This window comes from Cryptotermes secundus, unplaced genomic scaffold (assembly GCF_002891405.2).
Source record: "Cryptotermes secundus unplaced genomic scaffold, Csec_1.0 scaffold1350, whole genome shotgun sequence".
NCBI lineage: Eukaryota > Metazoa > Arthropoda > Insecta > Blattodea > Kalotermitidae > Cryptotermes > Cryptotermes secundus.
The window spans coordinates 66,139-78,772 of record NW_019739242.1 but is presented as its reverse complement, the minus strand read 5'-3'; the positions used below and the strand labels follow the sequence as shown (position 1 = coordinate 78,772).

General features: G+C 37.5%; 1 protein-coding gene across 6 annotated transcripts in view; it reads right to left on the bottom strand.

Annotated features, from left to right (window-relative positions):
- LOC111871896 (RNA-binding protein 45) overlaps positions 1-12,634 on the bottom strand; it is a 40,001-nt gene that overhangs the window by 7,801 nt on the left and 19,566 nt on the right. Inside the window, exon 11 of one of the 6 annotated variants that reach the window (XM_023865282.2) lies at positions 9,314-11,442. The exons of the other annotated variants lie outside the window; for them this stretch is intronic. The gene's annotated coding sequence lies outside the window, so the exon portion shown is untranslated. Of the gene's footprint in view, positions 1-9,313; positions 11,443-12,634 lie in introns of those variants that run through there. 6 annotated transcript variants of the gene reach the window in all.

Here is a 12,634-nt window from a genome sequence, read left to right as displayed (position 1 = left end):
TGACCTCACCATGTGTGAAGTCAATAATTTTAACCCTTTGACGTGGTCATTTAAATTCCGCGGCTCCTGCGGTAATATATTCAGCCGGCCATTTAAATTTTGCTCGAAAATTATTTATTCATCATTGTTCTTAAATTCTATGAGATAGGAACATGAAACTTTCACTAAAATGATCTTAAAAGGTGGTTTTATAACCTTACCTTATAATATGAACCCCCTTTATATCTTCAATGGAAGCAGGTTGTTTAGTATTTGAGCAGTGAATGGTACGCTTTGAAGGATGAAACTTTCACTAAAATGATCTTAAAAGATGGTTTTATAACCTTGCCTTATAATATGAGCACCCGGTATCTCGGCTATGTAAGCAGGTGACGCCTTGAAGCATTAGTCTAAACACAGCGCTGGCTCAAATCACCAAACCAATACTGCGTATCTTTACTTTTGCTTTCTTTTTTCTAACCACACTTCTGTGCGGCCCTGCCTTCTTCCCCGTGGGGGGAATACAAGTGGAAATGTCCCTCCGTGAGTCGTATATTTTGACAGATTAGCTGCAGTAAATTCAACCTTTGTGTTATCATAAGAAGGGTTTGGTGCTTCTGCGTTTCAGATTCCAACCTTTTCGGCTCCCCAGATGTCGTAGGGGTGACCACAGAATTCATGAATTTATTATAAGAACTGGCTGGCATATAGAGAACGAAAGCAGAGCTTAGCTGGCTCAAAAAAAATATTTATGGTCATCCCTCGAAACGACCACCAAGGTCAGTACGATAAAATGGCGTCAACTGGAGCGATAATGAGTACTTTTCCCTCCCCCACACACATCCGTATCGTCTCAGGGGGTGACCACAGTGTTCTGCCTTAAATTGTGGCGTTTTTCTAAGAAATGGGTGCTATGTACTGTGCGAAAGCAATCGATTTTACAAGAATAAAATTTTGGACAACCCTCTTCTAAGAATGCCATTTGAGTGTGTCAGTGTGGCCAGCTCGGGGCAATATCATATTATAAACACATCACATCACGTCTCTCCTGTTTATAACTTCGTAGCAAAGAATAAACGACATTCATAGCGGTGAAACCGCTAGCAAGAGCCACAGGAACTTTGCTGCAAGACAGGCATATGTAACAATGACTTATCTCAGCTAAACTCGTTGGCTTAGTATACTCTGTTCTTGTGACAACAGGCCAGCGAAAAATCTAACAATCTACAGCAAAACCATCAATTATTATGGGCGTTATAACATAGGTGTGCAGCTGGACGAAACATACACGCCGAACCCCCCCAGACGATTTAAATCCCTGACGAAACATATACGACGAACCACGGCAACGGGTTAAGTGACATCCATATTCTCTAAATTAAAACTAAAGAAGAAAGAGCGTCATATGAATGACTTTTATGCAGACCACATAGTGTGCTCTGGGCACAATGTTTGGTGCTGACTTCACAAAAATATCAGCTTCATTTTCTAATAAGATTTTTGTTTCTTAACATTTTTAAGTGTGGAGTGCTCCAAGCTTTCACGACTCATACATTCCCCTAACTTTCCTACAGCTGAAGCAACCCTTCATCCTTGATCAATACGCAGAAAAATAAAGGAAACTACTCAAATTCAATAAGGAACCAGATGCAGATGAACATGCAAAGTGTTACATATTATCATAATATTAAAAGTGATGGATAATGTTGGATGGACTTGGAAACAATCATGCTGTGACTTTTCACAGGGCCACCTAATATATATAATGCAGGATATTTTATTTAAGGGCTATACAGGTTTACAAAGAATATTAATACAACAGAATGGATTCAATAGATCATAAAATTTAAGTCTATATAGTACAATTTCTTTAATTAAAGACAGGAGCACAATTTATGGACTATGAAATGGATTTCAATTATATGATTTTCACAGTGAACACCACTCACTGTGCTAGGGATAAATAACAGACAGCAGCATACACAAATGTGATGGTTCAGTTATCTGTATTCCAGGTAATTATGAAATGTTCCAAAGTGAAAAAAAAAAAACCCTTAACTTCACGCTTTTCTTTCATTCACCTCCAATCTGGCATTTATGTTTGTTAACCTACAATGCAACAGTGACCAACTATTTTTAAATGAATATATTTGTTTTAGATAAATTGCAAATAGCTGTTCACAAATATCTCTGAAAATTACCTTCAAGGGACAAAATANTGTTCATTGAAATATTCCACGACCATTTCCTTCCTCGTCCTCTAAATAAAAAAAAAAAAAAAAAAAAAAAAAAAAAGAAACTGAGAACAGAAAATATCTCATGAGATTTGGGATCATATTCATATTATATTCTTCTGGGTTATAATACTTAAACAGTCTGGCAGGACCTCACCAATGATTTGGAGGGGCATACTGCTTCATCTGAAACACTGGTATCAACCTAGCAGACAACAAGGTATCATAATAAAGATGATAAAAAAAGGAAAATCACTCTTCTCTGTAAATTGGGCAAATGAATACAGAAGTCAACATCTGAAATGTTATATCATGTGATGAAAATTCGGCAAACACATTAGTTATTGCAAAGGAAATTTCTTTCCTTAGTGTGTGGATGAAATTTGGAGAAATAACATTGTTTTCAACTTGGATTTAGATAGACAAAAGGCATAATTATAAAAAGCCACACTACCCTTTTCAGTTTTAATTAGTACATGTCATTTTGTGGTACCAATCCACAACAAAGGAATCCTCACACCACCAGTATCCCTTCACTAGTTGCAGGATGTCTGGCAACATACTACTATTCAAAATTTATTTTATATAACTACAGGAGCCACATACTACATACAGAATCGCAGTACAGAAAAGCCTGCATCATGACAACAGAGAGAAAACAAAACACTGACACTAAATTAGAAGAAAATCATATAATTTCAAGATAATATTTTATTATAATAACACAATTAAGCTAAATATGACAACACAAGCTTCAGTGCTCAGTAATCCTGGCAATATGTATTCAGTATCTTCATGAAATATTTCCACTAAATTAGATGCAGAGGAAAGCAACAGACTTTGATGACTGCTCCATTACTAACATACTAACACACATGCAGCATTATATTCCACAAAGTCATTCTTAAGAAGTCAAGAAATTTCCTGCCTTATATGGAAACCAAAGGTTCATTACCATGTTCACAAGAACCTGCCTCTGGTTTCTATCCTGTGCCAGATAAATCTGGACCACATCCTCAGCCTAACATCTACATATGTGTTTTCCTTTTATGTGAGACACCATGCTGTGAATCCGTAGACAAAGGTAATAGTTTTGCATATTTTAACCTTTATATTTCTAGATAACACATGGAAATTCGAAAGATTCTGAAATGAAGTGTGGCAAGCATTTCCCAAGCTGCTCTTAACTTATTCACAAATACAATTTCATTATGTTTCTGTCATTCCCAAATTTTAAGAGTTAATTAGATAATTATTAATCACGATTTTGTCCTTCATTTTGGTGATGCTTCTAGACTAATCTTATTAGTGTCTATTTCATATATTTTGAAAACATTAACAACATCAACACAGATCAGAAGCGGATGCGTCACATTCAATTTCAATTCAGCTTGAACTACATGGACCTTCCTCATGGCACATTTTAAAGCACAGCTGATAAAGCACCTTCTTGCTTCAAAATATTCTGAACATAAAATGCAACAGGCAAATGTCTGCCTATACACACTTTGCTGTAAGTTTCATTTAAACATATTTTAATTAGCCTAACTAGTTTCATGGGTATATCAAAAATCTTGTACATTATTTCTCTCTCAATGCAAGATGGTCTTGATACTGAAAAGTGTCACTAAATAACCAACTTTACATAAAAACTACTTCTCTCTTAATATAAGTACTATTTAAGTCCACAAATAGCTGATGAACTGCATCAATGTACTTCCATATTTTCTTCAGTATCTGACAAATACACAATAGCTCAATATCTGATCAGCAGTTGATGTATTATGTCAAAATCCATACTTACTGATGAAACCTAACAATTCTCTGCCTATGTATGTAGTCAATTTTGAGAGAAAAGTGTTGGATAAAATTTTGTATGTAGTTAATAACATTAATGTTCCTTGATAATTATTACAGACATGTTTATCACCCTTTCATAAATTGGTACAATAATACATTCCTCCCACTGCTGTGATGCTGTGGCAATTCTTCCTTATTCCAAAGAGATTTAACAGGTTCACAGACCTGGAAACTGGAGACCAGTATTCTTATGTTACCCATATATATCCAGAGGAGACAGGAGGTGAGAAAATATATGTATGTGTCAATGCCAACCTAACAAGGTGATAAAATCCACTTCCAACCTGGGAACACTGAGGAAATGGATGCCTATGTGAATGATGACCAGCCTGACATGATAGAGCCTGGTATTCCCCACATTCCAAACTCTCTGCTTTTGCAGATAGTAAGCTTTGATGCATCCACAGAAAATCTACACCTGCCCCCCCCCTTCCAAATCAAAGCATGTAGCTGAGAATTTGGGACAATTACCAACCCTTTCTTTACATATACTTACAATCAACAAACTTTGTGGACCTTCTAGGCTTCTGAAGTAATATTTATGACCATCTGCTTTTACAGACAACACATCTGTCAGCTGGTTCAATGAGAATAGCGTTTTCTGCTTCATACAACTTCATGTAACAGCCCTTATATACAAGAACATGCTTATGAAGAACATCTAGTAAGAAAAGATTTCCCACTTAAATGCATCAAAATATACTGCCGGTAATTAAAATTCTTCTTTACACTATTCATCCACCTATCACATGAACTAACCCACCAAAGATACCTATATCTACAGTTAGTAATTTATCACATTTAACAGAATTCAGCAGTTATGTGTGTGTGAAAAGTTGTAGATATATCTGTGCTGCAAGGACTGTGGGACTGGCACACCATAAAGCAGACTCCTTAGATCGCACTGTCTTACTAAATTCTGATAACATACAATTCTGTAGTTTTGAAAACAGGCAGATAATTATCAGTTACAAGTGACAACACAGTACAATGACATACTATCCATAATTTTATTTTTTACTTTTTCAGTTTTGGGAGGCAACCTAATTTAGATAAATAAAATGTTTGACATGTGGGATGAAAAGAGAAAATAAATTTCAGGTGGAAACCACCACTAATCACTACAGAAAAGCAGTTACAAACTATGCAAGAGAGTTTGCCACAGAGTAGTTGCTGTGAACACTGCAGCACATCCACCTGTTACTACTGTCATCATCACACTTATAGTATAAGGTTACTGTATGACAGCTGCTACCTCCATTTTGTGACAAATGAATGTCCATGTTCTCTGAAGGTAAGTAAGTGCCAATGTTGCAATACTCATCTGATGCTATGAACATTTCTGCAGTGCTGGATATTATACTCGTATTTACTGTTCTTTCTGGCAGAGATATTAGAAGGCTTACATGTTTAATTCCTTATCACGCTGCAATAATCTGGAACATTCCATTTTGGGTATACTACCAATGTCAACTGGGTTATGACACCACCTGTCTTATTATGTTTTATATCAAGTTTTGAGTGAGGAAAGGGAAAGCCATATTGTTATTACTAAGCTTAAGTACAACATAGTCATTCTAATTCATTGCTGTTCTCCTAGCTATGAACTTTCCCGGTACTCTTCCTGTTACTTACTTTCCTTCTACTGTCCTATTAAATTTCTGGTTCAAAATGTTGGTCTCACTTTATCTTTTAAAATCTAATAGTATTCTTTACCTGTCACAGGAAAAATATGCAAAGGTATCGGAGCACAATGGTCAATAGAATCTCTTGACATTCCTTTATAAAGACTGGGACTGCCAGAAGAAAACTTTGGGACTGGTTCATTGAGAGATATCCTGTTAACAAATTTCCACCTGGACCAGACAATTACCAGGATCATCCCTCCCTCAACACAGCCTAGTTCCATGAATTACAGGGAGTGATAAGTGCAGTCCTTCAGTGTTTATTTTCCTTTGAATTTCTGAATGAAAAGTGTTGGTGATTATCTTTCTTCATTTTATTACTCTGTGCAGACTATATATTTCAGCAGTTCTGCCTAAATACGACAGAAAAGTATGGAAAATATTCAAATGCATGCCTGGATTTTATTTCTGTGTTTCTGCTGATGACAAGAAAAATGATCACAAAGAGAAACAAAGAGTGGAAATCAATTGACTCAGACGTTAGTAGCCTAGAATTGGTAATGACAGTGATGTGACATCTAATTATGACACACTGAACAAGCAACCAAACAGCAACACAGGTATAATAATGACTTCCTGTGACACAATTGGATGATGATGGTGATCATGATCCTCTATCACCCAAAAGAAAGAAACGTGTACAATCTACATCAAGCTGATCCTATCACAACCACCAGCCTCACAAAATCAAGACCCAGCTACAGTAGATGATATAAATGTTGATAGTGAGAGTGACCATGAGAGAAGAGGGAGCAGTGCTGTGACTTACAACATGCATTCAGAACCTAATTCAGACAATGCACCCGACACAGAGCAATGTACAAGTGATGCAGGAGTTCATGTAACTGCGAGATTCTATAGATTCACGGCATTTTGCATCACAATTTTGTTATAAATTACTCCTATTCAATCTTTATGAGGAACTGACACACCACCACATGCAAGACACAGGAATGTCAACCAAAAACCTGAAATGGTAAGATATTTCTATGACAGAACTCAATCAGTTTTTCAAGTCTTCGGAATTTAACAGGCCATATAAAAAACTGAGAGCTACCAATGTACTGGAATACTGACAAACTGCAACATACTTCAGTCTTTCCTATACAATGAGAAGGAACTGTTTCATGCAAATACTAACGCACTTGCATTTCAGTGACAATAAAAATCATCCTGCTGTAACAATAGAACATCTGTAGAAGGTTCAGCCTGTATCAGATATGACATTAGTAGCAATACAACATGTGTATAAACGAAATAAAAATTCACCACTGAACAAAGTAATGGTTCCATAAGGCCGTGCCATAGCTCAAGCGGTTAGTAATAGGCCAGAAGTGGCCGCAGTACAAGAGACTTAGTCCCACCCCACTAGCAGTAAAAAAAAAGTTCCATAGGGAGGCAGGATTGTGTTCAGATCATACAACCCATGCAAACTGGTTAAGTAAAGCATATTTCTGCTCATGGTTTGCAAAGCCTCAACAGGCTACACCCATAAGATCCTACTACACCATAGATGTAGGCAGGAAATGAACAGGTATTACTTTAGAACTGTGAGAAGACCAAGCATATATGAGCATTTACTATAAAAGTGTTGCAGTGCCCTGTAGTTTTCTGGCAAACAAAGTAGAATATGTGCAGCCAACAGGGGATGGGAGGGGAGGGAGGAAAAGAAGTGTACTTAAGGCTTACAGCAGTCAGCTACCAAGCTGGGGGGGGGGGACTGACTACTGGAACTCTGAAAATGTGGTGAATGTAATCATATCATCAATTCATTTTAATAAGCTGGAGAACACTGGCACAGAGGTAAGACCTCAAATTATTTAGGAGTATAACAAACATAACTGGATGCAAATTAAGCAGATCTAGCTTACTGCCCCTTCATGAGAAGATTAAGTGGACAAAAAAAAGTCTTTAATATACACTGTAATGTGGGCCTGTGTAAAACATGTGTGGTGTGTAAAATGTCAAATTCAGATAGAACAGATATAGAGACGCTTTCTTTTGAAGGCAGCTAAGAAACTAACAGAAGAACCACAAGGTGGTGGTTGTGGTGGCAGTGGCAGCAGCAGCAGCTGCAGCAATGTTGCTTCTCATAATGATTACTTTGATGATAAACATGATCCTGCCCCCCCCACCCACAACCCAATGAAGGACTACAGCTGTAGGCAATTTTCCATACAAGAAATACTCTACTAATGTAAGGTATGATCAAGAACAGAGAAGAAAGAAAGTAGGATGACAGGAGAAACCAGATACAAGCAAGTATCATATAATGTTTCTCTCCATGAAAGGAAATGCTTCCATGAAGTTTGGAAAGAGAATAATACAATGAGCTGCAATGTAATTATGTGATATAATAAAAAAAAACAAGGTAAAGCGATCCCTGTAACAGGCCTCAGAGGCCCATAGGGTTGTGAGGCATTGAGGGTCCCACATTATCTAGACAATCAGCTCAAAGATGGTGGTAAGGTTGTCAGCCTTACATGGCGCCCTCACTTTACCCCCCAGGAAAATTCCTGGTACTCACTTCTGTTAGAGGCTGAGTTGACCCTAGGGCCATAGTGCGACTGGAAGGATTAGGTCAACTGAAGAAAATCCAGTGACCTCACTGGGACTTGAACCCACGACCTTCCGGCTTGTAGCATAGTGCCTCATCCAACTACACTACTGTGTACCCCTTGTGATATAATACTCACATTATAATTTTTGTTCAAGTTTTTTAAATAAATTGCTAGCTTTTATTTCCCTACACTAATTGTACATATTGTCTTTCACACACAAGTTTACCCATTTCTGTTCCAAAGGTATGATTTTTATTAAAAACAAAAGATGTATGCAAACATAGTTCGTTCATAGGCACCATACCTCATTAAACCACACAGAAGGGAATGTGTTAAGAAACTTGGACAGAGTGCAGTATTACCTGCAGGTACTGAAAATAACTCAACGAAAGAACCATCTATTGACAACAAACTGAAGAGGGACTTAAGAGGAAATCATATTTTCCGGTTTGCTGCTCAAATATGTGGGGAACAGAAAATACTCAATTTTCAGGAAAGTGGGATGGCAGGTAAAGACTAAAGACCAGTTTATTAGCAGATTCTAAAGAGTTCTGACGATGATGTATGACACTTGGGTTTTCGACTTGTGTTCTTTGGTGTTTTCAGAATATCAGATAATGGACAAAGTCCAATAACCCAGTAATTCTGAGTGGTTTATTAGCATTCTGAAAATGAACTCTGGCTTAATTCTGAGGAAAATAGAGAACCTCAACTATGGTCCTTTCACAACATTTAATAGAGAAATCATAGGTGCTATATTTTAAACTTTCAGAATAAACTACGGACACAATGAAGTTGCACAAGCAGTGTCACTGAATATACATGAATGAGGCAGAACTCCAACATATAATTTTGACAGTCAAAAAGTGCTGGCTATACAGGGCAGTGAAAGAGCATGCACTGCTACAGAATGTGACAAAAGTGGCCTGCACAGATGTAGGTGGGAGCAAGTGGATTTCTTGGAAGACCTTGCTGTCTTCTTCCTTTAGCATGATTCCAAAGGAGTACTTTTGCAAATTCCTATGTCACTGAAACAATCACTGTGTCTGCTAGAGTCCTCCTTAATTCTTAATACTGGATAATTCCCTGCCCACTGACACTCTTGGCTCTGATGGGATAATGAACTCACTTTTACCTCTTGTGGTTGTTTCGAAACAAAAATATGGAAACACCATCCAGCCATTTGAACCCTAAAAATGGAGGGAGCATGTAAAAATTTCAGGGTTTATTTATCCCCCTCCCCCACATACATAAATTAATAATTTATACCTAAACATGTGCAATTAAATACAATTTACAAAATTAGTCCAAAATTTACCTGTTTAGAAACCACTAGCTCCACACAGCAATACATGGCAGGTGTTCAAAATAGTACACATCTCATACATGAAGAATGGAATTTGTTCTCGAATGAAGAAAGTAAAATCATGGTTCTGTACTACACATTTCATTCACAGTGTCAAACTCATACTAAGCTTCACATGAGCCACGGAGTTCCTTCCAGTCTTATTCTTTTGAAGACCAGGGATATCAGTTGTCAAAATATTCACTGCAGAGTGCTTTGAATGCCTAGAAGCAATGCCAGTAATGTCCAGAACATTTCATACAATTTCTCTACCCTACTCCTCTTCTCTTTCTGTTCTTCTGACGTCAGCATAATACAACTGCAATTTTGCATAGGAAAGAAGAAAATGTATCCTTCAAATGTATAGCTGAAAATCCAAAGGCTAACAAATCTATCAGTATTTCTGCTACATTCAGAGAAGAAGACAGAGTCTACATAATTCATAATGGTAATTTTTTTTAAAGAACCATGGTAGTAAAAGAGAAAACTGGCCCCCTCCCAAAAAAAGAAAAGTGCTCTCCAAAATACCAACTTTTGATTTTCATTCAAAGGTACAGCTCAGAAATACTGCAATATCTGACCAATAGTTTCCACCTTTTCTAAATGTTCAACATGGTCCTGGGGTTCACCCAGCCTCCAGTACAACTGGGCTCTTTCCATACGGAAGCATGAAGCTATCACTTAGTTCCAACAAGCACCATGTGAAATATGTGTGAAGTTCTACCTCCATTCTCATACGCATCTTCACAGCATAAAGCTTACAAAAAGAACATGTTAGATATAAAAACTATGAATATAATTATTAAATTTAAGCTTACCATCTAAGCAGAACACTGTTTAGGAAAATTCAAATTTCTCATGATCTTACTTGACCGACAGCAACATGTTCACAATATCAGAAAGCACAAACATGTCTCAAACAATCCAGATCTTTTCAGCATTTATCCTTCTGGCAAAGCTGAAAGAACCCTCTTTCATTTATCTCTGATGATAGGATGGTAGAAATAATGCTCAGAAAAGATAACTACAGACTAATTTGAGTTCCAAATCATTAGGGTGATGGGTGGGGGCTGTGTACTGTTCACGGTTTGCATCACAATTTCAAGACCAAAGTAATTGGTAGCACACAACTGTTGAATGTATTGTGCTTTAACAGTATAAAGTTTGTAATAATAGTCTTCTTCTTTCATTCTGATACAGAAACCCTGGAGAAATTTTGGACATACTGCTGGAAGGCAGTGCAAAGCCAAAGAGTTTACTCCTCAATGCATGACCAGCCCACAACCCTAAGTCTCATCCTAACAATAAAACTGTGGCCATAAACATAATAATAAGATGAATAGCAGTCTCTCTCACATCATTGTAACTGTCAGGCAGATGTATTCTGTACAAGCCTCATAAACACAACATGCAGTGCCCTTAGTCCACACCAGAAATGATCCACGCCTCAGTCAATGTAACAAACACAACACAGGCAGTGAACATGTACAACAAAGTGTGTCACTGAGAAGTCATACAATAAGATACATATGTTTCATACGCTCTGTCCTGACATGTCAGACTGTCTCATACCTACATAAAAAGTTTAACCCAAACCACCAAAAGTCATTAAACAGGCTAATTTCTATCCCATGAGCTCAGTGTTTTTCCTGTCAAGTTGGTAGCAATTGTGCGAAGCGCACTGTCATACACTAAACATGGGAGTCATTGGTTTGTTCCTCTGTTGGGTCTTTTCTTCTGTCCGGTCCGTCTCTTGTCACGTCTGTATAGAAGTGGTGCTGTGGAAAGAAGATACACACATCAATGGAAAGGAAATGCAGAAGGAATAAAAGGGTCATTTACATATGCAATAAAGATAATTAACACCTTATTAAAAATAAACTGTTCATACTGGAAATTAGGCACTCAATTTGAGTACACTTCTTCTAATTCAACAAAAGTGTGAACAAATCTGTATCAACATACAAAAGAAATTAAACTATACAACATAAAAACATTCACGCTGTATCCACAGCAGTCTTCCAATATGTGTGGCAACGTTGTTGTGTAACTACTGGTTCATAAAGTTTCTGAAACTGTCCTAAACAGGACTGTTAATTGAAACACAGAACTTGATCACAACTTGTCCTCAATCCATGCCTCTGTGCAAAATCACAAAATCACAGCATGATTCTTCAAACTCAACACTGCACTCAGTCTTGTCTGAAAGACAGGTACTGTTCCATGCAGTGTCAATTTCTCAGAAAACAGTCCTGAAGAAGACGGTACCATGCATCGGCAGGTCAGATTGCTGCTTCCTTTCAGTGCTCCATTCATGTCATTTTCTCTGCATCGCCTCTTTTAAAAATAAGGCACAATATCGACTCCCTTTCTTCACTTGTGTTTGTAGCATACCTCTCCATTCTTGTCTGCACTCAAAGACCTCTTTATTAATGTCACTTTGCCTCTGTTAATTTAGGATTTAGTCAGGTGATAAGTCTGCTTCCCAGATTCAGCTGAAGCTGAGGCCTCTGAAGCTTGTTTTGTATCTATGGATATCTCTGTTACTGACAATTTTTTCTCCACTTTAACTACCTACGTAAGCCTCACAAAACCTACATACCTCTCCTCATTTGCAAGTACTCTCCCTTTCACTCTCTGTTTCCTGTTGCTCCCACTCTGGAGCATAGGGCAACCATGTATCACTCTGTTTCTCTTCAGTTTCTTAATCCTAGAACTGGTAGGACTCCTTGGATGGGGGATCAGACAATCGCAAGGTCACTACCTTCACAGAGTAAATGAAGACAAACATCCATGCCTTGAGCAGGATTCGAACCCATGATCCCAGCATTCAAGCCAGCAAAGACAGTTCATGTCTTAGACTGCATGGCCACCGTGACTGACACTTGCAAGTACAATATACCAGTAAAAATATAATACATACATGGTATCCTTATGTATGAATTGTTTCATATCCAAATAAACAGGTCA